At 46.8% G+C, this 23,143-nt stretch overlaps 2 pseudogenes; one reads left to right on the top strand and one right to left on the bottom strand.

Annotated features, from left to right (window-relative positions):
* Positions 1-6,456: 6,456 nt before the first annotated feature.
* Positions 6,457-9,092, bottom strand: LOC147990112 (uncharacterized; annotated as a pseudogene).
* Positions 9,093-10,966: 1,874 nt separating this feature from the next.
* Positions 10,967-21,842, top strand: LOC147990111 (uncharacterized; annotated as a pseudogene).
* Positions 21,843-23,143: the final 1,301 nt, after the last annotated feature.

Here is a 23,143-nt window from a genome sequence, read left to right as displayed (position 1 = left end):
TTCAGTAAAACTATGTTATTTGACAATATGTTTGAATGCAAATCAATTAAATACTGAGCGGCCAGCCGGCCACGTCGGTACATATGGATCGACGCGTTAGGTGTGCTGCTGACCCAAATCTAAAAAAGGACGGACGCAGGGCGGGCGGACGCAAGGCGGACAGCCGACCCAAACGAACAAAAAACGAATGAAATCACTGTTTGTTTGGATTGGCCCGTTGAAGTTGCTCTTAGCGCACCCAGCTCCCCCTTTGACGGCGTTCACAAGCTTTGCAGAGATGCAAACATGCTGGAGCGTCGGCACCGGGCAGGTCGCACTGCGCACTACACATGCCATCGATCGCTTCTTCTGTTCTTGTCGTTCCGCCTTACCTCTGCATGCCTTTTGCAGATAGAAATGTGTTCCCTGATGCTCTGCCTTTCTTTCTCCAGAAGCAAAGGCATGCAGCTGGATCTGTTCCCTGATGCATCGCTACACGATTCTTGAGGACAATAATTTAGCACTCCAGCTAGAGGATTTGCTAACAACAAGGTGATGATTTTCTGGAGAATATCGACAGGGTTATGATGATCTTCGTGAGCCGATTTAGCAGCTGGATCGCAAAATCTGTTGGGCATAAGCCACAGCGATCGCGTCGGGTGTACGTGTGTGCACGCAGGACGGATCGGGAGCGTGGCGGACGCGGCCAGATGTGTGTGTCCGTGCGTGCGTGCGTGCGGGCTGTAGTTAGTTGGCGAGAAAAGTGGAGAGATGACTGCGTTGGGCGCTGGACTCAGGATCACGTCGACTGTGTTTGTGCGCGTCGGGTGCGTGATCCAGAGAGCGTGCGACGTGGGGAAGTGGGTGAGCGGGGCTTGCGGGAGCGCGGCGCTGTAAGCCTGTGCACGCCCATATAAGCTCACGGCCATCTCCACTTTGTAGCCAGCGGGGCTGGAGTTCGTGCTCAAGGAAGTGTGCGGTTCGTGCGGCGGCGTATGTGCGCCAGAAAACAACCAAGTCCACTGTGTCTTCTTGTTCCTATCTCTTTCCTCTGATCGTTCGTGCGAGAGGGTTCAGGTAGACGAGAGAGAGCTAGGGTAGACACCAACAAAATCGCCAAAACCTTGTGGTGTCGGCGGGGTGCATCCCTGTGCTTGCTTGCTGGATGGCATATTCGCCGGCTCCGTGTCAAGCATAAAACCTATCTGGTGCCTTGCCTTGCGGAGAAGCCTGCAAGACCCAACTATGCATACTTGCGTACACTCCTTTTGCCCGTGGAGGAGGAGCTACATAAAAGGGTCTCTTTCCTTGTCGTTCACTTTATTGCATGGTCACATTCTTTCCTTGTTCGTTTCAAAAAAGGATTCTTTTGCTAGAAAGAGTGCGGAAATTCTTTTTTTTTTTGGTGGCAAGAGTGCGGAAATTCAAATATGCATTGAGGAGCATGATTTTCCGGGTGCAAAAGAGAAATATTTTTCAATAGTGAAAAATCTGAAAGAATTTATTCGTGTACTCCCTTCGTTTCCTTTTACTCCATGCATTAGATATTCAAGTCTTTTGTGCGCTTGTAAATTTTCGTGGAACAATGGATCTTGTCATTGCGTGAAAAAATAAATTTAGTGCTTACTTTTGGGGATTTTAGAGCAATTTTTTTCTCTCGGTGCATAATTTTTGTTTGTTATGGAAAACACTAGCGCATGGAGAACTCCAAAAATACATGCATAGGTTTTTCATTTGATATTTTAAGCATTATATATTAATGAAAAAAGTCCATGTTACTTCCCTGAACAAAGTGGATGATTTACTTTACCCCTAATCTATTTGTTGGCTTCTTCTAGACCCCATACAAAACAAAACCGGACAAAACACCCCCCCCCCCGGCTGGTTTGTCTCCATTCGATGTTGATGTGGCACGGTCCAACGGCGGTTTTGATCGGGGTGGGGCCTACTTGTCAGGTTGGACTGTTATAGAGCTGCTGTTCTCGTTGCGATCTGGATCAGACAGTTCCCGTGGCAGGTTGTACGCGTCCTGGCCGAGGCGGAGGCGCGCACTGAAGTGGAGCGTCTCGCGAACTGTGTGAGCAGCAGGCAGAGGACGTCATGCTGGGTGTCGTAGACGCAGAGTCAGCCGGAGAGGATTTCGGGGGGAGCTGGGCTCAAGGCGGCCGGAGAGGATTTCGAGCAGCGTAGACTTGCCGGCACCGCTGGGTCCGATGATGGCAAGCAGCTCGCCGGGGTGCGCGCGGCAGCTGACGTTGCGGAGCACTAGGCGGCACCGGCTGCTGTAGCTCACTGGCGGAGATGCGGGCGCAGCAGGGTCGCCGGTGGCGTCAAGGAGGAGGTCGTCGGGCCTGCTCCATATCTTGAGCGGGTGAGGCAGGGCGGAGACAGTGATGCCCGCGGCCTCCACCTCGCACCTGTTGCTTTCTACTCCTCCGCTCTTCATTGATTCGCTCGCTAGCTCGTCGTCTTCCTTTTTTTTTGAGCCGGGCATAACCCCTTTCCATTACTTAGCATAACGGAAATACAAATAGTTTTAAGAGTTCAAAAGGAGACCTAGAAAGGGGAAGCGAGCTCAAAGCACCGCTGGGAAACCCACAATGAGCACTCGTCATCGAGCAGCTCACCATGGGACGAAAACCCAACGACACCCTAAAACCAGCCGACTAACTCTAACCAGGAGAATTCCAACAAGTTTTAGGAGGGTTACTCCAGACATAAACCATGAGCCCACGCAGGGGCGAAAGGACTATTTTTCCAGATATAGTTAAGCACTCACGCAGGAGCAAACAAACTATCTTTCAGCAGCAAACGCTTCAGCTCTCAGTTTGAGGTTCCCCTCGGCGCTGCACAGATCCGCATCATGTTCGACGCATTGGTCCTCAGCATCTTGGCTCCGCGCTCCATCATCTCTCGATCATCTCCTGTCATCAAACCTGCCCAGTAGGTAAGAAAACCACATGCAGAGTAAACCATATCAAAAGGCGACCTCATCTGTTTAGACTCAAAGGTAACACTGTTACGATTAATCCACATCGCCCAACGGAAACCTGCTAGACCAAAGGTATAAAATTTCTCCCCGTCAGATAAAAACATGTAAGCCCATGAATAGTACTGCCAAATGTTACTTGGACACAGATCCGTGCCCAATACACAGCCTACAGTCCTCCAGAAGACTCTGGCCACAGGGCAAGTGAAGAAGAGATGCTGGGATGTTTCTCTCTCCGCACAGAAGGAGCAGGCAGGATTTCCCAGCCACTTTCGTCTACTCATCACATCTCTAGTTAGGATAGCGTCCTGAAACAGTTGCCAAAGGAAAATTTGAATTTTAAGGGGAATTTTTGCTTTCCATATCCACTTGTAGTTTGCCCCCGCCACATTTCTTTCCAAATATTCATAAATAGATTTCGTAGTAAACCTACTTTTCTTCCCCAAGGTCCAGACCACTTGGTCGGCTTCGCCAGTCATCGGCCAAGTCCCCACTATAGGTTTGATATTACTCCATTGCTCAAGCATGGGAGGGTGGAGTTGCCTTCTAAAAAAGTTTTTTTCCTCCACCCCTTCCCTGAACTTAGCAACCGTGATATCCTGATCATTGCAAATATCATAAATCATAGGAAACTGCAACTGGAGGGGAGGTTCATTGCCAACTGGATCAACCCACAGTCTAGCAAGATCTCCAGATTGTAAATTCACTTTTCTGCCAGCCAGGTAGTAATCTTTAGTTTTCATGATTGCTTTACAGATTGGCGAGTCATTGAATTTAGTTTTGACAGAGGTCACCGTGTCTTGCTTAAAGTACTTGGCCCGGATCACATCCTGCCATAGCCCTTGTTTAGTTTCCAGCTTCCACCACCACTTGGTGAGGAGGCTTAAATTCTGTTTATGAAGATCCTTGACTCCCAGTCCCCCTTTCTCTTTGGATCTACAAATTCTATTCCATCTCACTAGATGGTATCGTTTACGCCCCTCATGTTCTTGCCAAAAGAACCGCTTACGGTGTTTATCCAGTTTCTCAATCACCCCTTTAGGAAGAAGGAACATAGACATGTAGTAAAAGACAATGCTAGTTAATGAGGAATTGAGAAGGATGAGCCTCCCACCCGAAGATGCTGCATTACCAATCCAGGATTCACAGCATTTAAGGAACCTCTCATCCATAAAATCCCAGTCTATGCTACGCAAAGAAGAGAAACTGACTGGGACTCCCAAGTATTTCATTGGGAAATGTCCAATACTACAATTAAAGAGATCAACATAAAAGGAAAGGGTACTATCATCTCCACCGACACAGAGGATTTCGCTTTTCATAAAATTGATCTTCAGTCCTGACATAATTTCAAACAGGTACAATAGAAGCTTCAGATTCACAGCCGCTTCCTTATCATGTTCAAAACATATTACAGTGTCATATGCATATTGCAGGATAGCCACACCCCCTCAATCAAGTCAGGTGCTAAGCTCGTCAGCATTTTCTCTTTTTGTGCATTAAGAACCATTTTCGAGAGTGTCTCTACAACCAGGTTAAAAAGGAAAGGAGAATGGGGGAGAAGCCTTGCCGGACCCCCTTGTGACTTTGGAAATACGCACCTGTTTCATTGTTCAGTTTAATGCTCACCGTGCCATTATGTAGGATTCGTTCGATCCATCCACACCAGGTTGCCCCAAAGCCACGATTACGATGACATTCTAGCAGGAAGTCCCAGTTTATTTTATCGTATGCTTTTTCAAAGTCCAATTTTAATACAATCCCACATTTTTTCTTTTGATGAGTGTGATGCAACACCTCATGTAGCGTGAGGATTCCATCCATTATATTTCTATGCTTGATAAAAGCATTCTGGTGCTTGCTAATCAGCTTATCAGCAAATACCGCAACCCTATTGTCCAGAACTTTCGTGATCAGTTTGTATGGGCATCGTAGGAGGCATATTGGGCGGTACTGTTGTATTTTCTTTGCTCCATTCATCTTAGGAATCAGTGTTATGACACCATAGTTCAGGCGTGCCACATCCAAGGTATTGTTGTGGAACGCTTTGAATAGGTGCATAATATTGTTTTTAACAAATTCCCAACAGTGTTTATAGAATTCCACAGGGATATTGTCAAGGCCGGCTGCTCTGTTACTTTCCATACTAAACAAGGCTTTTTTAACTTCCTCTTCTGTAAATTCACTTGTAAGGATCAGGTTATCTTCTTCCTTAAGTTTTTCTTCATCCATCCAAGTATCAGGGGCAAGGTGAAATAAGTTTCCACTAGCAGGTCCAAAAAGATTTTTATAGTAGGCAGTGGCATGGTCAAGGAGATTTTGAGTCCCTTCAATAATAACTTCTCCATCAGTAAAGGAGTGTATCGTGTGCCATTGGCTATTCGATGAAAATAGGCTGTGTTTTGATCCCCTTTAAGTAACCAATGCTCATTAGAGTGTTGCAACCAAAAAAGTTCCTCATATGCAAGGATTTCATTAAGCTCTATATTTAGGGTTGTCCTCCTCTCATATGATTCCGGGTCGAGGGGGCCTTCTTCTTCCTGTTTTTCTATTTTTTCCAACTCCTCCTTAATCCATTTTTTCCTCTTTCTAGCATGCCCAAAGGAATGTGCCCCCCACCCTTTATAATATTTATTGAGGCGTTTCAACTTGATATTAAGGATATCGATAGGATCATCAGAATGCACAGGTCTTTCCCAAATCTTTTTAGCCGTCCTAAAGAAATCCTCATTCTTAAGCCAGCTCAGCTCGAATCTGAATTCGCGCTGCCGGGTGGGATTTTTTCTAATAGGGTTCGTCGACAGCAACAACGGGTTGTGGTCTGAGACATCTCGTACCAACTTACGAACTGTAACCATAGGGAATAGATCTTCCCAAGTAGGGTTCATAAGGATTCTGTCCAGTTTCTCCAGCGTAGGGTGTTTTTGCTTATTGGACCAGGTGTATTTTCCCCCTCCCATATGAATCTCTCTAAGGTTCAGGGACTGAATGATAGCGTTGAAGCTATCTGTATATTGGGAGTAGGTTAATTTTTTATTCTTGTCACCACTTTCACGTAAAATATTAAAAATCACCACCAACCACATAAGGATTACTAATCGTGGCACATGTCGTAGCCAATTCTGCAAGGAAATCATTTTTTCTCTCTTTTTGGGCTGCCCCATATACCACCACTAGGGTCCACACACATTTGAGGTTCACATCAAAGACAGTAGTCTGCATAAGGAATTCACCCCCCGACCAGGAAATAATCTCCAAGGTTTCTCTCCTAGTCCCACACAATATGCCTCCAGACTTACCAATCGAAGGGATCCAGTTCCAATTGAACTTATCAAGAGGGTCAATTTTTCTAAGGAGTTTAGGGGTGAAATTCTTCTTCTTAGTTTCCTGGATACCAAGGAAGTCCAGGGAATGATCTTTTATTATATCAGCGAAGCAGGTAGTCATCCCTTTCTTACCTGCTCCCCTGCAGTTCCAAAATATACCGTTCATTTTTTCTTTTTGACACCCCCCTGCCTGGTGTTTCTACTAGGAAGCAGAGTAGATCCACCGGCAACATTTTGCAAGGAAGCCCCCTCTTTTTGACTTCTAGTGCAAGGTCTAGCTATCACCACATTAATCTTTCTCTCTCTTTTCTTCCTAGATCGGACCATAACAAAGTTATCATTATCCACATCACTATTATCCTCCCAGTTCATATTAAGAGGAGTCTGGTCCCCTTTTGCATTAGTTAATACCAAATGTCCCCCACCCACATCAGGTTGAGTCTGTTTGTCCTTAACAGTTTCCACATTTCTACATTTTTCTAATTCTCTAATGATATCAACATTAGTAAAATCAGCATCTGGGATGTTTACCCCCATTTTCACAGCTCTGAGAATAAGTTCAGGATTAGATAGCGTATCAAAAGAGTTGGGGACTCGAGGAGTACCTTCGATGTCTCTCTTTTTTGCAGCTGCCCTGGCCTTTTCGTCAACCCTCTCCATCTTGTTCTATGCATTCCTCAGACTGAACCGAAGATTTTCTTCAGTGACCAGGGGAGGAGCAAGGATCATTTCAATATCCCCCTCCATATCAGGAAACTCCACTCTGTATTCATTATTTTTGGCCGTCTTGGCCTCCCCAACCACCTTCTCAACTTTTTCATCCATTGTCTCCTGATTGAAGGAATCTAAAAACAAGGTCGTGTGCAGTGACTCATCAGATTCCACACTCTCCTGCGACTCCCGAATAGGGTCCTATTTTCCCCCTGGGAATGCAGGGAGATTTCCCTCCAAGCCTAGTGGAAAAACTACCCAGGTTAGCTCCAGGAGTCGACAACAAGGAATTTTTCATCTCCATATTTTTTTCACCAGTATTAGAGGAAGCTTGAACAACTTTTTTCTCTCTATTAGGATCCCTCACCAGAATCTGATCCACTTCATAAAAGAAATCATAAAAATGATCACCAAGCACAGCCTTTGCGACTGCAGGAATGTCCTCCACATTTCTACAACCAATCCGGACCCTGATAGATGCCGGACGGTGCAAGGTAGCAGCATCTACTTCCAAAGGAACACCCACCAGCGAGGCAACATAAGCCAGATTCCTATTACTCCTTTTGTCCAGAGGGATATTGCTAATTTTGACCCAAGCTATTTCCATAACCCCTTTAGCCCCAACAGCAGATGACCATTTAGTAACATGAATAACAGACCCGCTAGTTTTAAGAGTGATTTTCCCCACATAGCAAATTTGGGCCACTGCTCGAGGATTAGGAAAGCGCACTACAAAGGTTCTTGGTCCTATTTGCATGAGCTGAACAGCGCCAATCAGTAGCTAAGTAAGCAGATAAATCAAGTTCCATTTGTCTAGTAGATGTTTCTCCCTCTACAATCGTGACCACAATGTTATTAGCCCTCTCTTTAAGCTGGTTGGCGGAGCAAGCGTCATGAATATAGTAAAACCCTTGCACTTTGCCCTGGAACTCACACATCGGTGCCACACATTCCCATGGCAGAAATTCAGTACAAACAGAAGCAAGGTGTCCTAATTTGCCGCATCTTTCACAATATGCTTGAGGGCATCGAATAGGAGGATGTTCATAAGACTTGCAAATGGGGCAGGCAATGGATTTTTTGGACAGAGGCACCTGAGCAGGGTTTTGTATTCCCTGTATGTGGCACCAAGGTGAAGAAGATTGATGCTCGGTGGAGATGCCGCCAGATTCGGACGATTCCTTGGCCTTCTGCACCCAGATCCCGCCGTCTTGGTCGCGATGCTTGGGCGCCGCCGCCTCGTCCCACCGCGAGGCGCCCTCCGAGGCCGGCGCGATTGCGGAGGATGTAGAGTTGGTGTGGCCGCTTCCCTCGTCCCGCTTCCATGAGAACTTGCTGCGGTCGCCTCCGCGGCCGTTGCCACGGCCAGGTTGCCGCCCTCCCCCGCGGTTCGCATGTCCCGCTCCGCCCCCTCCATGGTTCCCGCGCCCCACCTCGGTCGCCATGGGAGGAGGTGGTACCTTAGCGGTCGCGACCTCCGCAAAGGATCTGGGATCCCCTCCGACCTTGCCCTTCCACCACTCGAACGACTTCGAATTTCTCGATCTAGGGTTTTTCTCCGCCGCCCAGAAGTGGGAGAATGATTCCTCTAGGTCAAGGATCGGGCGAGGCGGGGGCTTTATACCAGTGTTTCCCACCTGCCGATGGGGATGGATGGCCGGATCAGCTCCCACGTGGCTTGCATCCTCCATTGGCGGGCGGTGAGTGGGGCTTGGATCCGTTTCGCCTGGACTTGGCCCACGCACACGCAGCGCCGTGCCCTTCCCGTGTACCGCATTGCCATGTCCCTCGCCCCGCGCCTCCTTCTTCGGTGTAGCGCTCGCCGCCGGTAGTCGATCTCGAATCTTCACGAAATGACACGGGAAGGAAACAATCTTGCCGATGTCGACGATTTCCCCCGAACGAAGAAACCGCGCGTCCACCGTAACTCCGCGCCTGTCCGAGAGAACGAGGCGGAGAGCGTCTCGCCGTAGCGTGAGCACGCCGTCGGAGAAGGAGACTGTGCGTGTGATGAGATCGGCGGCGAAGGAAACCCGCCATCGCACATCCTGTTTGTCGCCAGTCGTGTTGCTACTCGAGCACGCCATCGGTCCTACTCGACGGATATGTGCGTACCTACATACCCCGTTCCCTCCTGGCTCGTTGTCTTCCTGGATGGTTGCTAGTAAAGGTGCTGCTTCACCTGCCGGATGCATGGAAGACGATGAGCTTCGTGGTTGCTAGCTTTATGGTTTGTGTTGGCTGAAGCTCGGGTGAAGCTTGGATGATTCATGATTGGGCTTGGCTGAGCTTAGTTTGGCTTGCTCGGTGGGCGTACATGGGCATGGGAGTGAAAGCTTGGAGTGGAGTGGCACATGATGATACCATGTACGTGCTGGTCTTCTTGGAAGGTGGCGGGCGCCGCTGGGGCTGACGATGGCGAGCAGAGAAGTCCTTGACCCTGGCGTCCGCGATGCGGGTCAGGGTGAGGTCGTCGATGAGCGTGTCGACCGTGGTGGGGTCGTACGCGTCCGAACCGAGGCGGCCGAAGGCGTGCGCTGAAGTGGAGCGTCTCGCGGCGCACGGTGAGGAGCGGGAAGAGAACGTCGTGCTGGGTGACGTAGCCGCAGAGGCGGCGCAAGGCCACGATGTCGACCGGGGAGCCATTGACGCGGAGGTCAGTAGGAGGGGAGGAGCTCGGCTTGAGACGGCCGGAGAGGATCTCGAGCAGCATGGACTTGCCGTCTCCGCTGGGCCCGACGATGGCGAGCAGCTCTTATACGCCGCCGCGCTCCGCATTGGCATGCTCGTCCCCGCAGGTTGCAGCGTTGCGCCGCTCCGCTGGCGCACCTGCGCATAGCTAGTCTTCCCTGGTCGCAATGGCAGCTCATAACAGTCCAACCTGACAAGTAGGCCCCACCCCGGTCAAAACCGTCGTTGACTGTGCCACATCAGCCTCGAATGGAGACAAACCAGCCGGGGGGTGTTTTGTCCGGTTTGGTTTTGTTTGGGGTCTAGAAGGAGCCAAAAAATAAATCAGGGGTAAAGTAAACCACCCACCTTGTTCAGGGGAGTAAAATGGACTTTTTCTATATTAATCAAGTCTTCGTCTAGTTTGTTTTCAACTTTTCGTATTGAGAAGGGCATGCAGCTATGGTTTTTGTGCCTCCAGTCGACGTCGCCACCGGTCTGCATGGTCTCCTATGGTCTTAGGGCCATGAAGGCGTGGTGGATCTCGGCCCTTGCAGACTATAGGGCTTCGTTTTGGATGTTTCTTTCGAGTTTTGTTAGGGTTTGTGTTCTGCCCAGAGAGGCGAGGCGGTGGTGGCTCTTGAAAGATGGAATAAGGTTCTTCCCTCCTAGCCCCTGTTACAGCGGTGCTTCTAGTATCGTCGGAGGACGTGTGGGGGTTTGTTTGCGGCATATCTCACGGGATTTGGTCGGTATTTGTCTTTAGTGAATCCATGTGGATCTGTTCTTCGTTCGTGTGTGTTCGTATGTTTACAGCTTGAATTCTTCTGATTCATTGCTTCAGTGCTTGTAGTTGTCGTTAGGTGGTCTACGGTACTAAATATAATTTTTGTTACCGTACTATCTTTACTGTTGATGAATATATTAATAATTTTTCTTGCAAAAAAATAAAAAAATCAAGGGTTCATCCAGCGAGCCCATGCTCCTCTTTGCCATTTTGGCGTATTCACTAAGTTCGACTCTCCGTCGTTGCAACCATAGTTTAGGAAATTGGATTTGTCCGATTAAAAATCTAAACAGGCATGCGTGCTAACAAAGTGAGATTGTTGAAAGCATATCTCTTTTCTCCTCCACAAGCAGCCCCTTCTCCGTGCCGCCACCAGTCCGCCCCATCTCCGTAGGCCTCTGAGCCATGGAGGTGTGGAGGATTTTGGCACCCTGCCGGCGGGAGGGATTTTGATTTCATTCTTGTTAGAGCAGCATGGACTTGCCGTCTCCGCTGGGCCCGACGATGGCGAGCAGCTCGCTGGGGCGGGCGTGGCAGATGACGTCTCCTGGGGGCGAGCCGGCGATACAATCGGCGCTGGGGGCGGTTTTGCGTCCAGTCGTCGCCCCCAACTCGCTCCCAGGCGCCAAAATTGGTCCATTTTGCAGCCCCATTTCGGCGAATAAAGGGCCTATATGAGCGAGAATAGGCCCATATTCGGCGTGGTTCGCCGTGTCTCGGCGTTCAATTATCAACACAATTTTTTCTTACCACATATTTCATCACAAAATCAAATACTTCAACAAAATATACAACAACAAATAGTTCGATACAAATTATATAGTTCAACAAATAAAAACTCGTATTTCATCACACAGCGTCCCCTTTGAGCCTCCATAGGTGCTCAATCAGATCTTTCTGCAGTTGATGATGCACCTATGGGTCTCAAATCTCCTGATGCATACTAAGATAGGCAGTCCAAGTTGCCGATAGCTGGTGATCAACTTCGGCTAGAGGACCCTGCCTGTAGTATGGTTCAGTGTCAAACACTGGGTCTTCTTGCTCGCTCTCAATGATCATGTTGTGCAAGATGACACAACAAGTCATAATCTCCCACATTTGATCTTTGGACCACGTCTGAGCGGGGTACCGGACAACAGCAAATCGAGATTGGAGCACACCAAATGCCCGCTCGACATCCTTCCTACACGCCTCCTGAATCTTCGCAAACCAGTCGTTCTTGCCTCCTGGCACAGGGTTTGAGATGGTCTTCACAAATGTCGACCATCTCGGATAGATGCCATCAGCTAGATAATACCCCTTATTGTAGTGCCGCCCATTGATCTCGAAGTTCACCGGAGGAGAATGACCTTCAACAAGCTTGGCAAAGACAGGAGAGCACTGCAGCACGTTGATGTCATTGTGAGTTCCTGGCATACCAAAGAAGGAGTGCCAAATCCAGAGGTCCTGTGTGGCCACCGCCTCAAGCACCACACTGCAACCGCCTTTGGCGCCTTTGTACTGAAGGAAATATGCCCTAGAGGCAATAATAATGTTATTATTTTATTTCCTCATATCATGATAAATGTTTATTATTCATGCTAGAATTGTATTATCCGGAAACATAATACTTGTGTGAATACATGGACAAACCAAACGTCACTAGTATGCCTCTACTTGACTAGCTCGTTAATCGAAGATGGTTATGTTTCCTAACCATAGACATGTGTTCTCATTTGATTAATGGGATCACATCATTAGGAGAATGATGTGATTGACATGACCCATTCCATTAGCTTAGCACCCGATCGTTTAGTATGTTGCTATTGCTTTCTTCGTGACTTATACATGTTCCTATGACTATGAGATTATGCAACTCCCGTTTACCGGAGGAACACTTTGTGTGCTACCAAACGTCACAACGTAACTGGGTGATTATAAAGGAGCTCTACAGGTGTCTCCAAAGGTAAATGCTGGGTTGGCGTATTTCGAGATTAGGATTTATCACTCCGATTGTCGGAGAGGTATCTCTGGGCCCTCTCGGTAATGCACATCACATAAGCCTTGCAAGCATTGCAACTAATGAGTTAGTTGCGAGATGATGTATTACGAAACGAGTAAAGAGACTTGCCGGTAACGAGATTGAACTAGGTATTGAGATACCGACGATCGAATCTCGGGCAAGTAACATACCGATGACAAAGGGAACAAAGTATGTTGTTATGCGGTCTGACCGATAAAGATCTTCATAGAATATGTAGGAGCCAATATGAGCATCCAGGTTCCGCTATTGGTTATTGACCGGAGACGTGTCTCGGTCATGTCTACATTGTTCTCGAACTCGTAGGGTCCGCATGCTTAAGGTCTCGATGACAGTTATATTATGAGTTTATGCTTTTTGATGTACCAAAGTTTGTTCAGAGTCCCGGATGTGATCACGGACATGACGAGGAGTCTCGAAATGGTCGAGACATAAAGATTGATATATTGGAAGCCTATATTTGGATATCGGAAGTGTTCCGGGTGAAATCGGGATTTTACCGGAGTACCGGGAGGTTACCGGAACCCCCCGGGAGGTATATGGGCCTTAGTGGGCTTTAGTGGAAGAGAGGAGAGGTGACCAGGGCTGGGCCGCGCGCCCCTCCCCCCCCCTAGTCCGAATAGGACAAGGAGAGGGGGGCGGCGCCCCCCTTCCTTCTCTCTCTCCTCTTTCCCCCTTCCCGAATCCTATTCCAACTAGGAAAGGGGGGGAATCCTACTCCCGGTGGGAGTAGGACTCCTCCTGGTGCGCCCTCCTCCTGGCCGGCCGCACCCCCCCTTGATCCTTTATATACGGGGGCAGGGGGCACCCCTAGAAATGAAAGTTGATCCACGTGATCATATTCTTAGCCGTGTGCGGTGCCCCCTTCCACCATAATCCTCGATAATATTTGTAGCGGTGCTTAGGCGAAGCCCTGCGACGGTAGTACATCAAGATCGTCACCACACCGTCATGCTGACGGAACTCTTCCCCGACACTTTGCTGGATCGGAGTCCGAGGATCGTCATCGAGCTGAACGTGTGCTAGAACTCGGAGGTGCCGTAGTTTCGGTGCTTGATCGGTCAGGCCGTGAAGACGTACGACTACATCAACCGCGTTGTGCTAACGCTTCCGCTGTCGGTCTACAAGGGTACGTAGATCACACTCTCCCCTCTCGTTGCTATGCATCACCATGATCTTGCGTGTGCGTAGGAAATTTTTGAAATTACTACGTTCCCCAACAGTGGTATCAGAGCCAGGTTTTATGTGTTGATGTTATATGCACGAGTAGAACACAAGTGAGTTGTGGGCGATATAAGTCATACTGCTTACCAGCATGTCATACTTTGGTTCGGCGGTATTGTTGGACGAAGCAGCCCGGACCGACATTACGCGTACGCTTACGCGAGACCGGTTCTCCCGACGTGCTTTGCACATAGGTGGCTTGCGGGTGACAGTTTCTCCAATTTTAGTTGAACCGAGTGTGGCTATGCCCGGTCCTTGCGAAGGTTAAAACAGCACCAACTTGACAAACTATCATTGTGGTTTTGATGCGTAGGTAAGATTGGTCCTTGCTTAAACCCGTAGCAGCCACGTAAAACTTGCAACAACAAAGTAGAGGGCGTCTAACTTGTTTTTGCAGGGCATGTTGTGATGTGATATGGTCAAGACATGATGCTAAATTTTATTGTGTGAGATGATCATGTTTTGTAACCGAGTTATCGGCAACTGGCAGGAGCCATATGGTTGTCGCTTTATTGTATGCAATGCAATCGCGCTGTAATGCTTTACTTTATCACTAAGCGGTAGCGATAGTCGTGGAAGCATAAGATTGGTGAGACGACAACGATGCTACGATAGAGATCAAGGTGTCGCGCCGGTGACGATGGTGATCACGACGGTGCTTCGAAGATGGAGATCACAAGCACAAGATGATGATGGCCATATCATATCACTTATATTGATTGCATGTGATTTTATTTTTTATGCGTCTTATCTTGCTTTGATTGACGGTAGCATTATAAGATGATCTCTCACTAATTATCAAGAAGTGTTCTCCCTGAGTATGCACCGTTGTGAAAGTTCTTCATGCTGAGACACCATGTGATGATCGGGTGTGATAGGCTCTACGTTCAAATACAACGGGTGCAAAACAGTTGCACACGCGGAATACTCAGGTTATACTTGACGAGCCAAGCATATACAGATATGGCCTCGGAACACGGAGACCGAAAGGTCGAGCGTGAATCATATAGTAGATATGATCAACATAGTGATGTTCACCAATGAAACTACTCCATCTCACGTGATGATCGGACATGGTTTAGTTGATTTGGATCACGTAATCACTTAGAGGATTAGAGGGATGTCTATCTAAGTGGGAGTTCTTTAAGTAATATGATTAATTGAACCTAAATTTATCATGAAACTTAGTACCTGATAGTATCTTGCTTATTTATGCTTGATTGTAGATAGATGGCCCGTGCTGTTGTTCCGTTGAATTTTAATGCGTTCCTTGAGAAAGCAAAGTTGAAACATGATGGTAGCAATTACATGGACGGGGTCCGTAACTTGAGGATTATCCTCATTGCTGCACAGAAGAATTACGTCCTGGAAGCACCGCTGGGTGCCAGGCCTGCTGCTGGAGCAACACCAGATGTTATGAATGTCTGGCAGAGCAAAGCTGATGACTACTCAATAGTTCAGTGTGCCATGCTTTACGGCTTAGAATCGGGACTTCAACGACGTTTTGAACGTCATGGAGCGTATGAGATGTTCCAGGAGTTGAAGTTAATATTTCAAGCAAATGCCCGGATTGAGAGATATGAAGTCTCCAATAAGTTCTATAGCTGCAAGATGGAGGAGAACAGTTCTGTCAGTGAGCATATACTCAAAATGTCTGGGTATAATAATCACTTGATTCAATTGGGAGTTAATCTTCCAGATGATTGCGTCATTGACAGAATTCTCCAATCACTGCCACCAAGCTACAAGAGCTTCGTGATGAACTATAATATGCAAGGGATGAATAAGACTATTCCCGAGCTCTTCGCAATGCTGAAAGCTGCGGAGGTAGAAATCAAGAAGGAGCATCAAGTGTTGATGGTCAACAAGACCACTAGTTTCAAGAAAAAGGGTAAAGGGAAGAAGAAGGGGAACTTCAAAAAGAACAGCAAGCAAGTTGCTACTCAAGAGAAGAAACCCAAACCTGGACCTAAGCCTGAAACTGAGTGCTTCTACTGCAAGCAGACTGGTCACTGGAAGCGGAACTGCCCCAAGTATTTGGCGGATAAGAAGGATGGCAAGGTGAACAAAGGTATATGTGATATACATGTTATTGATGTGTACCTTACTAATGCTCGCAGTAGCACCTGGGTATTTGATACTGGTTCTGTTGCTAATATTTGCAACTCGAAACAGGGACTACGGATTAAGCGAAGATTGGCTAAGGACGAGGTGACGATGCGCGTGGGAAATGATTCCAAAGTCGATGTGATCGCAGTCGGCACGCTACCTCTACATCTACCTTCGGGATTAGTATTAGACCTAAATAATTGTTATTTGGTGCCAGCGTTAAGCATGAACATTATATCTGGATCTTGTTTGATGCGAGACGGTTATTCATTTAAATCAGAGAATAATGGTTGTTCCATTTATATGAGTAATATCTTTTATGGTCATGCACCCTTAAAGAGTGGTCTATTCTTATTAAATCTCGATAGTAGTGACACACATATTCATAGTGTTGAAGCCAAAAGATGCAGAGTTGATAATGATGGTGCAGCTTATTTGTGGCACTGCCGTTTAGGTCATATCGGTATAAAGCGCATGAAGAAACTCCATACTGATGGGCTTTTGGAACCACTTGATTATGAATCACTTGGTACTTGCGAACCGTGCCTTATGGGTAAGATGACAAAAACACCGTTCTCCGGTACTATGGAGAGAGCAACAGATTTATTGGAAATCATACATACAGATGTATGTGGTCCGATGAATGTTGAGGCTCGTGGCGGATATCATTATTTTCTCACCTTCACAGATGAATTAAGCAGATATGGGTATATGTACTTAATGAAACATAAGTCTAAAACGTTTGAAAAGTTCAAAGAATTTCAGAGTGAAGTTGAAAATCATCGTAACAAGAAAATAAAATTCCTACGATCTGATCGTGGAGGAGAATATTTGAGTTACGAGTTTGGTGTACATTTGAAACAATGTGGAATAGTTTCGCAACTCACGCCACCCGGAACACCACAGCGTAATGGTGTGTCCGAACGTCGTAATCGTACTTTACTAGATATGGTGCGATCTATGATGTCTCTTACTGATTTACCGCTATCGTTTTGGGGATATGCTCTAGAGACGGCCGCATTCACGTTAAATAGGGCACCATCAAAATCCGTTGAGACGACGCCTTATGAACTGTGGTTTGGCAAGAAACCAAAGTTGTCGTTTCTGAAAGTTTGGGGCTGCGATGCTTATGTGAAAAAGCTTCAACCTGATAAGCTCGAACCCAGATCAGAGAAATGTGTCTTCATAGGATATCCAAAGGAAACCATTGGATACACCTTCTATCACAGATCCGAAGGCAAGACTTTTGTTGCTAAATTCGGAAACTTTCTGGAAAAGGAGTTTCTTTCGAAAGAAGTGAGTGGGAGGAAAGTAGAACTTGACGAGGTAACTGTACCTGCTCCCTTATTGGAAAGTAGTACATCACAGAAACCTGTTTCTGTGACACCTACACCAATTAGTGAGGAAGCTAATGATAATGATTATGAAACTTCAGAACAAGATACTACTGAACCTTGTAGATCAACCAGAGTAAGATCCGCGCCAGAGTGGTACGGTAATCCTGTTCTGGAAGTCATGCTACTAGATCATGATGAACCTACGAACTATGAAGAAGCAATGGTGAGCCCAGATTCCGCAAAATGGCTTGAAGCCATGAAATCTGAGAAGGGATCCATGTATGAGAACAAATTATGGACTTTGGTTGACTTGCCCAATGATCGGCAAGCAATTGAGAATAAATGGATCTTCAAGAAGAAGACTGACGCTGACGGTAATGTTACTGTCTACAAAGCTCGACTTGTCGCAAAAGGTTTTCGGCAAGTTCAAGGGATTGACTACGATGAGACCTTCTCACCTGTAGCGATGCTTAAGTTTGTCCGAATCATGTTAGCAATTGCCGCATTTTATGATTATGAAATTTGGCAAATGGATGTCAAAACTGCATTCCTGAATGGATTTCTGCAAGAAGAGTTGTATATGATGCAGCCGGAAGGTTTTGTCGATCCAAAGGGAGCTAACAAAGTGTGCAAGCTCCAGCGATCCATTTATGGACTGGTGCAAGCCTCTCGGAGTTGGAATAAACACTTTGATAGCGTGATCAAAGCATTTGGTTTTATACAGACTTTTGGAGAAGCCTGTATTTACAAGAAAGTGAGTGGGAGCTCTGTAGCATTTCTGATATTATATGTAGATGACATATTGCTAATCAGAAATGATATAGAATTTCTGGATAGCATAAAAGGATACTTGAATAAGAGTTTTTCAATGAAAGACCTCGGTGAAGCTGCTTACATATTGGGCATTAAGATCTATAGAGATAGATCAAGACGCTTAATTGGACTTTCACAAAGCACATACCTTGACAAAGTTTTGAAGAAGTTCAAAATGGATCAAGCAAAGAAAGGATTCTTGCCTGTGTTACAAGGTGTGAAATTGAGTAAGACTCAATCCCCGACCAATGCAGAAGATAGAGAGAAAATGAAAGATGTTTCGTATGCTTCAGCCATAGGCTCTATCATGTATGCAATGCTGTGTACCAGACCTTATGTGTGTCTTGCTATAAGTCTAGCAGGGAGGTACCAAAGTAATCCAAGAGTGGATCACTGGACAGCGGTCAAGAACATCCTGAAATACCTGAAAAGGACTAAGGATATGTTTCTCATATATGGAGGTGACAAAGAGCTCATCGTAAATGGTTACGTTGATGCAAGCTTTGACACTGATCCGGACGATTCTAAATCGCAAACCGGATACGTGTTTACATTAAACGGTGGAGCTGTCAGTTGGTGCAGTTCTAAACAAAGCGTTGTGGCGGGATCTACATGTGAAGCGGAGTACATAGCTGCTTCGGAAGCAGCAAACGAAGGAGTCTAGATGAATGAGTTCATATCCTATCTAGGTATCATACCTAGTGCATCGGGTCCAATGAAAATCTTTTGTGACAATACTGGTGCAATTGCCTTGGCAAAGGAATCCAGATTTCACAAGAGAACCAAGCACATCAAGAGACGCTTCAATTCCATCCGGGATCTAGTCCAGGTGGGAGACATAGAGATTTGCAAGATACATACGGATCTGAATATAGCAGACCTGTTGACTAAGCCTCTTCCACGAGCAAAACATGATCAGCACCAAAGCTCCATGGGTGTTAGAATCATTACTGTGTAATCTAGATTATTGACTCTAGTGCAAGTGGGAGACTGAAGAAAATATGCCCTAGAGGCAATAATAATGTTATTATTTTATTTCCTCATGTCATGATAAATGTTTATTATTCATGCTAGAATTGTATTATCCGGAAACATAATACTTGTGTGAATACATAGACAAACCAAACGTCACTAGTATGCCTCTACTTGACTAGCTCGTTAATCGAAGATGGTTATGTTTCCTAACCATAGACATGTGTTGTCATTTGATTAATGGGATCACATCATTAGGAGAATGATGTGATTGACATGACCCATTCCATTAGCTTAGCACCCGATCGTTTAGTATGTTGCTATTGCTTTCTTCATGACTTATACATGTTCCTATAACTATGAGATTATGCAACTCCCGTTTACCGGAGGAACACTTTGTGTGCTACCAAACGTCACAACGTAACTGGGTGATTATAAAGGAGCTCTACAGGTGTCTCCAAAGGTAAATGTTGGGTTGGCGTATTTCGAGATTAGGATTTGTCACTCCGATTGTCGGAGAGGTATCTCTGGGTCCTCTCGGTAATGCACATCACATAAGCCTTGCAAGCATTGCAACTAATGAGTTAGTTGCGAGATGGTGTATTACGAAATGAGTAAAGAGACTTGCCGGTAATGAGATTGAACTAGGTATTGAGATACCGATGATCGAATCTCGGGCAAGTAACATACCGATGACAAAGGGAACAAAGTATGTTGTTATGCGGTCTGACCGATAAAGATCTTCGTAGAATATGTAGGAGCCAATATGAGCATCTAGGTTCCGCTATTGGTTATTGACCGGAGACGTGTCTCGGTCATGTCTACATTGTTCTCGAACCCGTAGGGTCCGCACGCTTAAGGTTTCGATGACAGTTATATTATGAGTTTATGCTTTTTGATGTACCGAAGTTTGTTCAGAGTCCCGGATGTGATCACGGACATGACGAGGAGTCTCGAAATGGTCGAGACATAAAGATTGATATATTGGAAGCCTATATTTGGATATCGGAAGTGTTCCGGGTGAAATCGGGATTTTACCGGAGTACTGGGAGGTTACCGGAACCCCCCGGGAGGTATATGGGCCTTAGTGGGCTTTAGTGGAAGAGAGGAGAGGTGGCCAGGGCTGGGCCGCATGCCCCTCCCCCCTAGTCCGAATAGGACAAGGAGAGGGGGGCGGTGCCCCCCCTTCCTTCTCTCTCTCCTGTTTCCCCCTTCCCGAATCCTATTCCAACTAGGAAAGGGGGGGAATCCTACTCCCAGTGGGAGTAGGACTCCTCCTGGCCAGCCGCACCCCCCCCTTGATCATTTATATACGGGGGCAGGGGGCACCCCTAGAAACGAAAGTTGATCCACGTGATCATATTCTTAGCCGTGTGCGGTGCCCCCTTCCACCATAATCCTCGATAATATTGTAGCGGTGCTTAGGCGAAGCCCTGCGACGGTAGTAAATCAAGATCGTCACCACACCGTCGTGCTGACGGAACTCTTCCCCGACACTTTGCTGGATCGGAGTCCGGGGATCGTCATCGAGCTGAACGTGTGCTAGAACTCGGAGGTGCCGTAGTTTCGGTGCTTGATCGGTCGGGCCGTGAAGACGTACGACTACATCAACCGCGTTGTGCTAACGCTTCCGCTGTCGATCTACAAGGGTACGTAGATCACACTCTCCCCTCTCGTTGCTATGCATCACCATGATCTTGCGTGTGCATAGGAAATTTTTGAAATTACTACGTTCCCCAACATGTACATCCCCTGCCAAGCAAATGGCAATTCTTCCATTTCCAATGCATGAAGTCGATGCTTCCAAGCATCTCAGGAAATTCTCTTGCTGCATTTTGTGCTAGGATCCGAGCAGTGTCTTCCGCATTGGGTGTTCTCAAGTATTGTGGTCCAAACACTGCCACCACTGCCCGACAGAACTTGTAGAAACACTCTAAGCTGGTGGACTCGGCCATGCGCCCATAGTCGTCGAGTGAATCACCGGGAGCTCCATATGCAAGCATCCTCATCGCTGTCGTGCACTTCTAGATGGAGGTGAATCCAAGAGCGCCGGTGCAATCCTTCTTGCACTTGAAGTAGTTGTCGAACTCTCGGATGGAATTCACAATCCTGAGGAAGAGCTTTCGGCTCATCCGATAACGGCGCCGAAATGTTTTCTCGCCGTGAAGTGGAGCATCGGCGAAGTAGTCGGATTAGAGCATGCAGTAGCCTTCGAGACGATGCCGGTTATTTGCTTTCACCCGCCCAGGCGCCGAGCCACCTCGTCGCGGCTTTTCATTGCTCGCCAGCAGCTGGGCGAGGGCGGAGAGCACCATGAGATGCTCTTCTTCCTGGACGTCGGCCTCGTCTTCCTCCTCCAGCAGCGCGACGAGCGCTTCCTCGTCATCCGAGTCCATCGCCGAGGCAGGCAAATCACCGAACACCTTGCGCCCGGTAGGCGTATACCCGCCGTTAAACTGCTCCTCCGCGGCCGGAAACGGCGACCGGAAACACCCAGCTGCTGTTGGAGGGGCTGCCGCGGCGGAGCGCTGCTATTTTTTCGGCGGGGAATGGCTATCTAGCGGTGAAGGGCGGCGGGCAGCGCCGGGATATAGCTAGTGGTGGCCGAGGGCGCGGGGGGTGGGAGGCGAGTCGGGGAAGAAAACCTTGACTTTTCCCCTAACGGTGTGGGCCAGCCACGCTTTTCCCTTGCGCCGGAGCCCCCAACTGCTCCCCAGTGCGCCGGGTTCGGCCTGTGACCGCCGGGCGGAAAAAAGGGCCGAACCGGCGATTTTCGGCGTCATGGGGGCGCGACCGGGATGTTTTTTTCGCGCCGGCGCCGAAAAAGTGACTTGGGGGGGCTGTTGGGGGCGCCGCTGGAGATGCTCTTAGATTCACTGTCTTAATTGAGGCTATGTGCCGATGACGATGTCTCTTAATAGGAATCACCCCCCCCCACACACACACACACACATTCTATCCCGCCTCGATGGTGCATCTAGCATCGTTGTAGGGTGTATGTAGGTGTGTTTACGCCGGATCTCGTGGGATTTGGTCGGCGCTAGTCTTAAGTGAATCTGTTTGGATCCGGTCTTCGTTCATTTTAGTTTGAGTATTTACATGTTCGATCCTTTTGATCTACGACTTTCTTCATCGACGATAATTGCTACTCTGGTGCGTTGGTCCTATGGGGCCTTAGCACGACGATTTTTCGACTGTCACTACAACAAGGTTTGCCTGACTCCAGTGACGAGGGGGCGTTGACGGCGGCGCGTCTTTGGCTCGCTCCAGTGCTTGTAGTTGTCGCTAGATGGTCCACATATATGGTTGCAATTTTTATTACCTTTGTTGTTTCTTGTACTGCCATGATTGAAAATGAATAAATTGAAAGTTTTTCGAAGAAAAAAAAGCTAAACAGGAGCCTTGTTGGGTTTTATAAGATACATATATCTACATTTGAATAATGATGTACTCCTATCAACTAAGAATCGAAACCCTAAACCCGACCCATCACACGCCAAAGGCCCAATACCAACTTATTGATCGATTGAATTCAATATTATGTGTATTTATTTAATCAATGGTCATTTTTTAAATAAAATTAGTTGGAATATCCATCGGTTTGGTTGTCGGTCTGTTTCTTAAACTATAATCGCAACTTTGGCACATTGCTTACTTTATCGAAAACAACAATAATTTTTAAAACTAGGGAGATTTAGTTTAAAAAATAAACCCTGCAATATTACAAGTATACAGCATATGTAAAACAAACAACAGTGCGAATTTTTGGGACCTGTGTCTAGGCGAACCCGATTAGGCAAAAATAATAAAAAGAACTTTGTTGGAACAAGCATTGTCAAGTGTATTACTCATGTGTACAGGTTTTGGATAAAATGACTTGTGTTGTATTGTTGGCAAAAAAGACAAAATTGCAAGTACAAACTGTGTGAATAGTAAGTTTAATATAGTATCATTTTTGTTTCTATCAGTTCAGAATACCATGAAAGTCATTTTGCCGTGGAACTTTACACACGAGTAATACACTAGACAATGCGTGTTTTGAAAAAGTTCATAAATATTTGACAATTTTTTTACTATTTTTAATTTTCTTTTGCAAATCAGGTGCATGTGCACCCATGTACCGAGGTGTATTTTCGAAATAAGCGGCTCGTTGAACTTTTTTGAAATGAGGCTCCTTGAATTAGAAAGGTCAAGATTCAGAGATCT

This window comes from Triticum urartu, chromosome 1A (genome assembly GCF_056163025.1).
Source record: "Triticum urartu cultivar PI428250 chromosome 1A, HENAU_Tu73, whole genome shotgun sequence".
Classification (NCBI taxonomy): domain Eukaryota; kingdom Viridiplantae; phylum Streptophyta; class Magnoliopsida; order Poales; family Poaceae; genus Triticum; species Triticum urartu.
The sequence above is the reverse complement of the archived record's forward strand: the minus strand, read 5'-3'. Positions and strand labels throughout refer to the sequence as shown.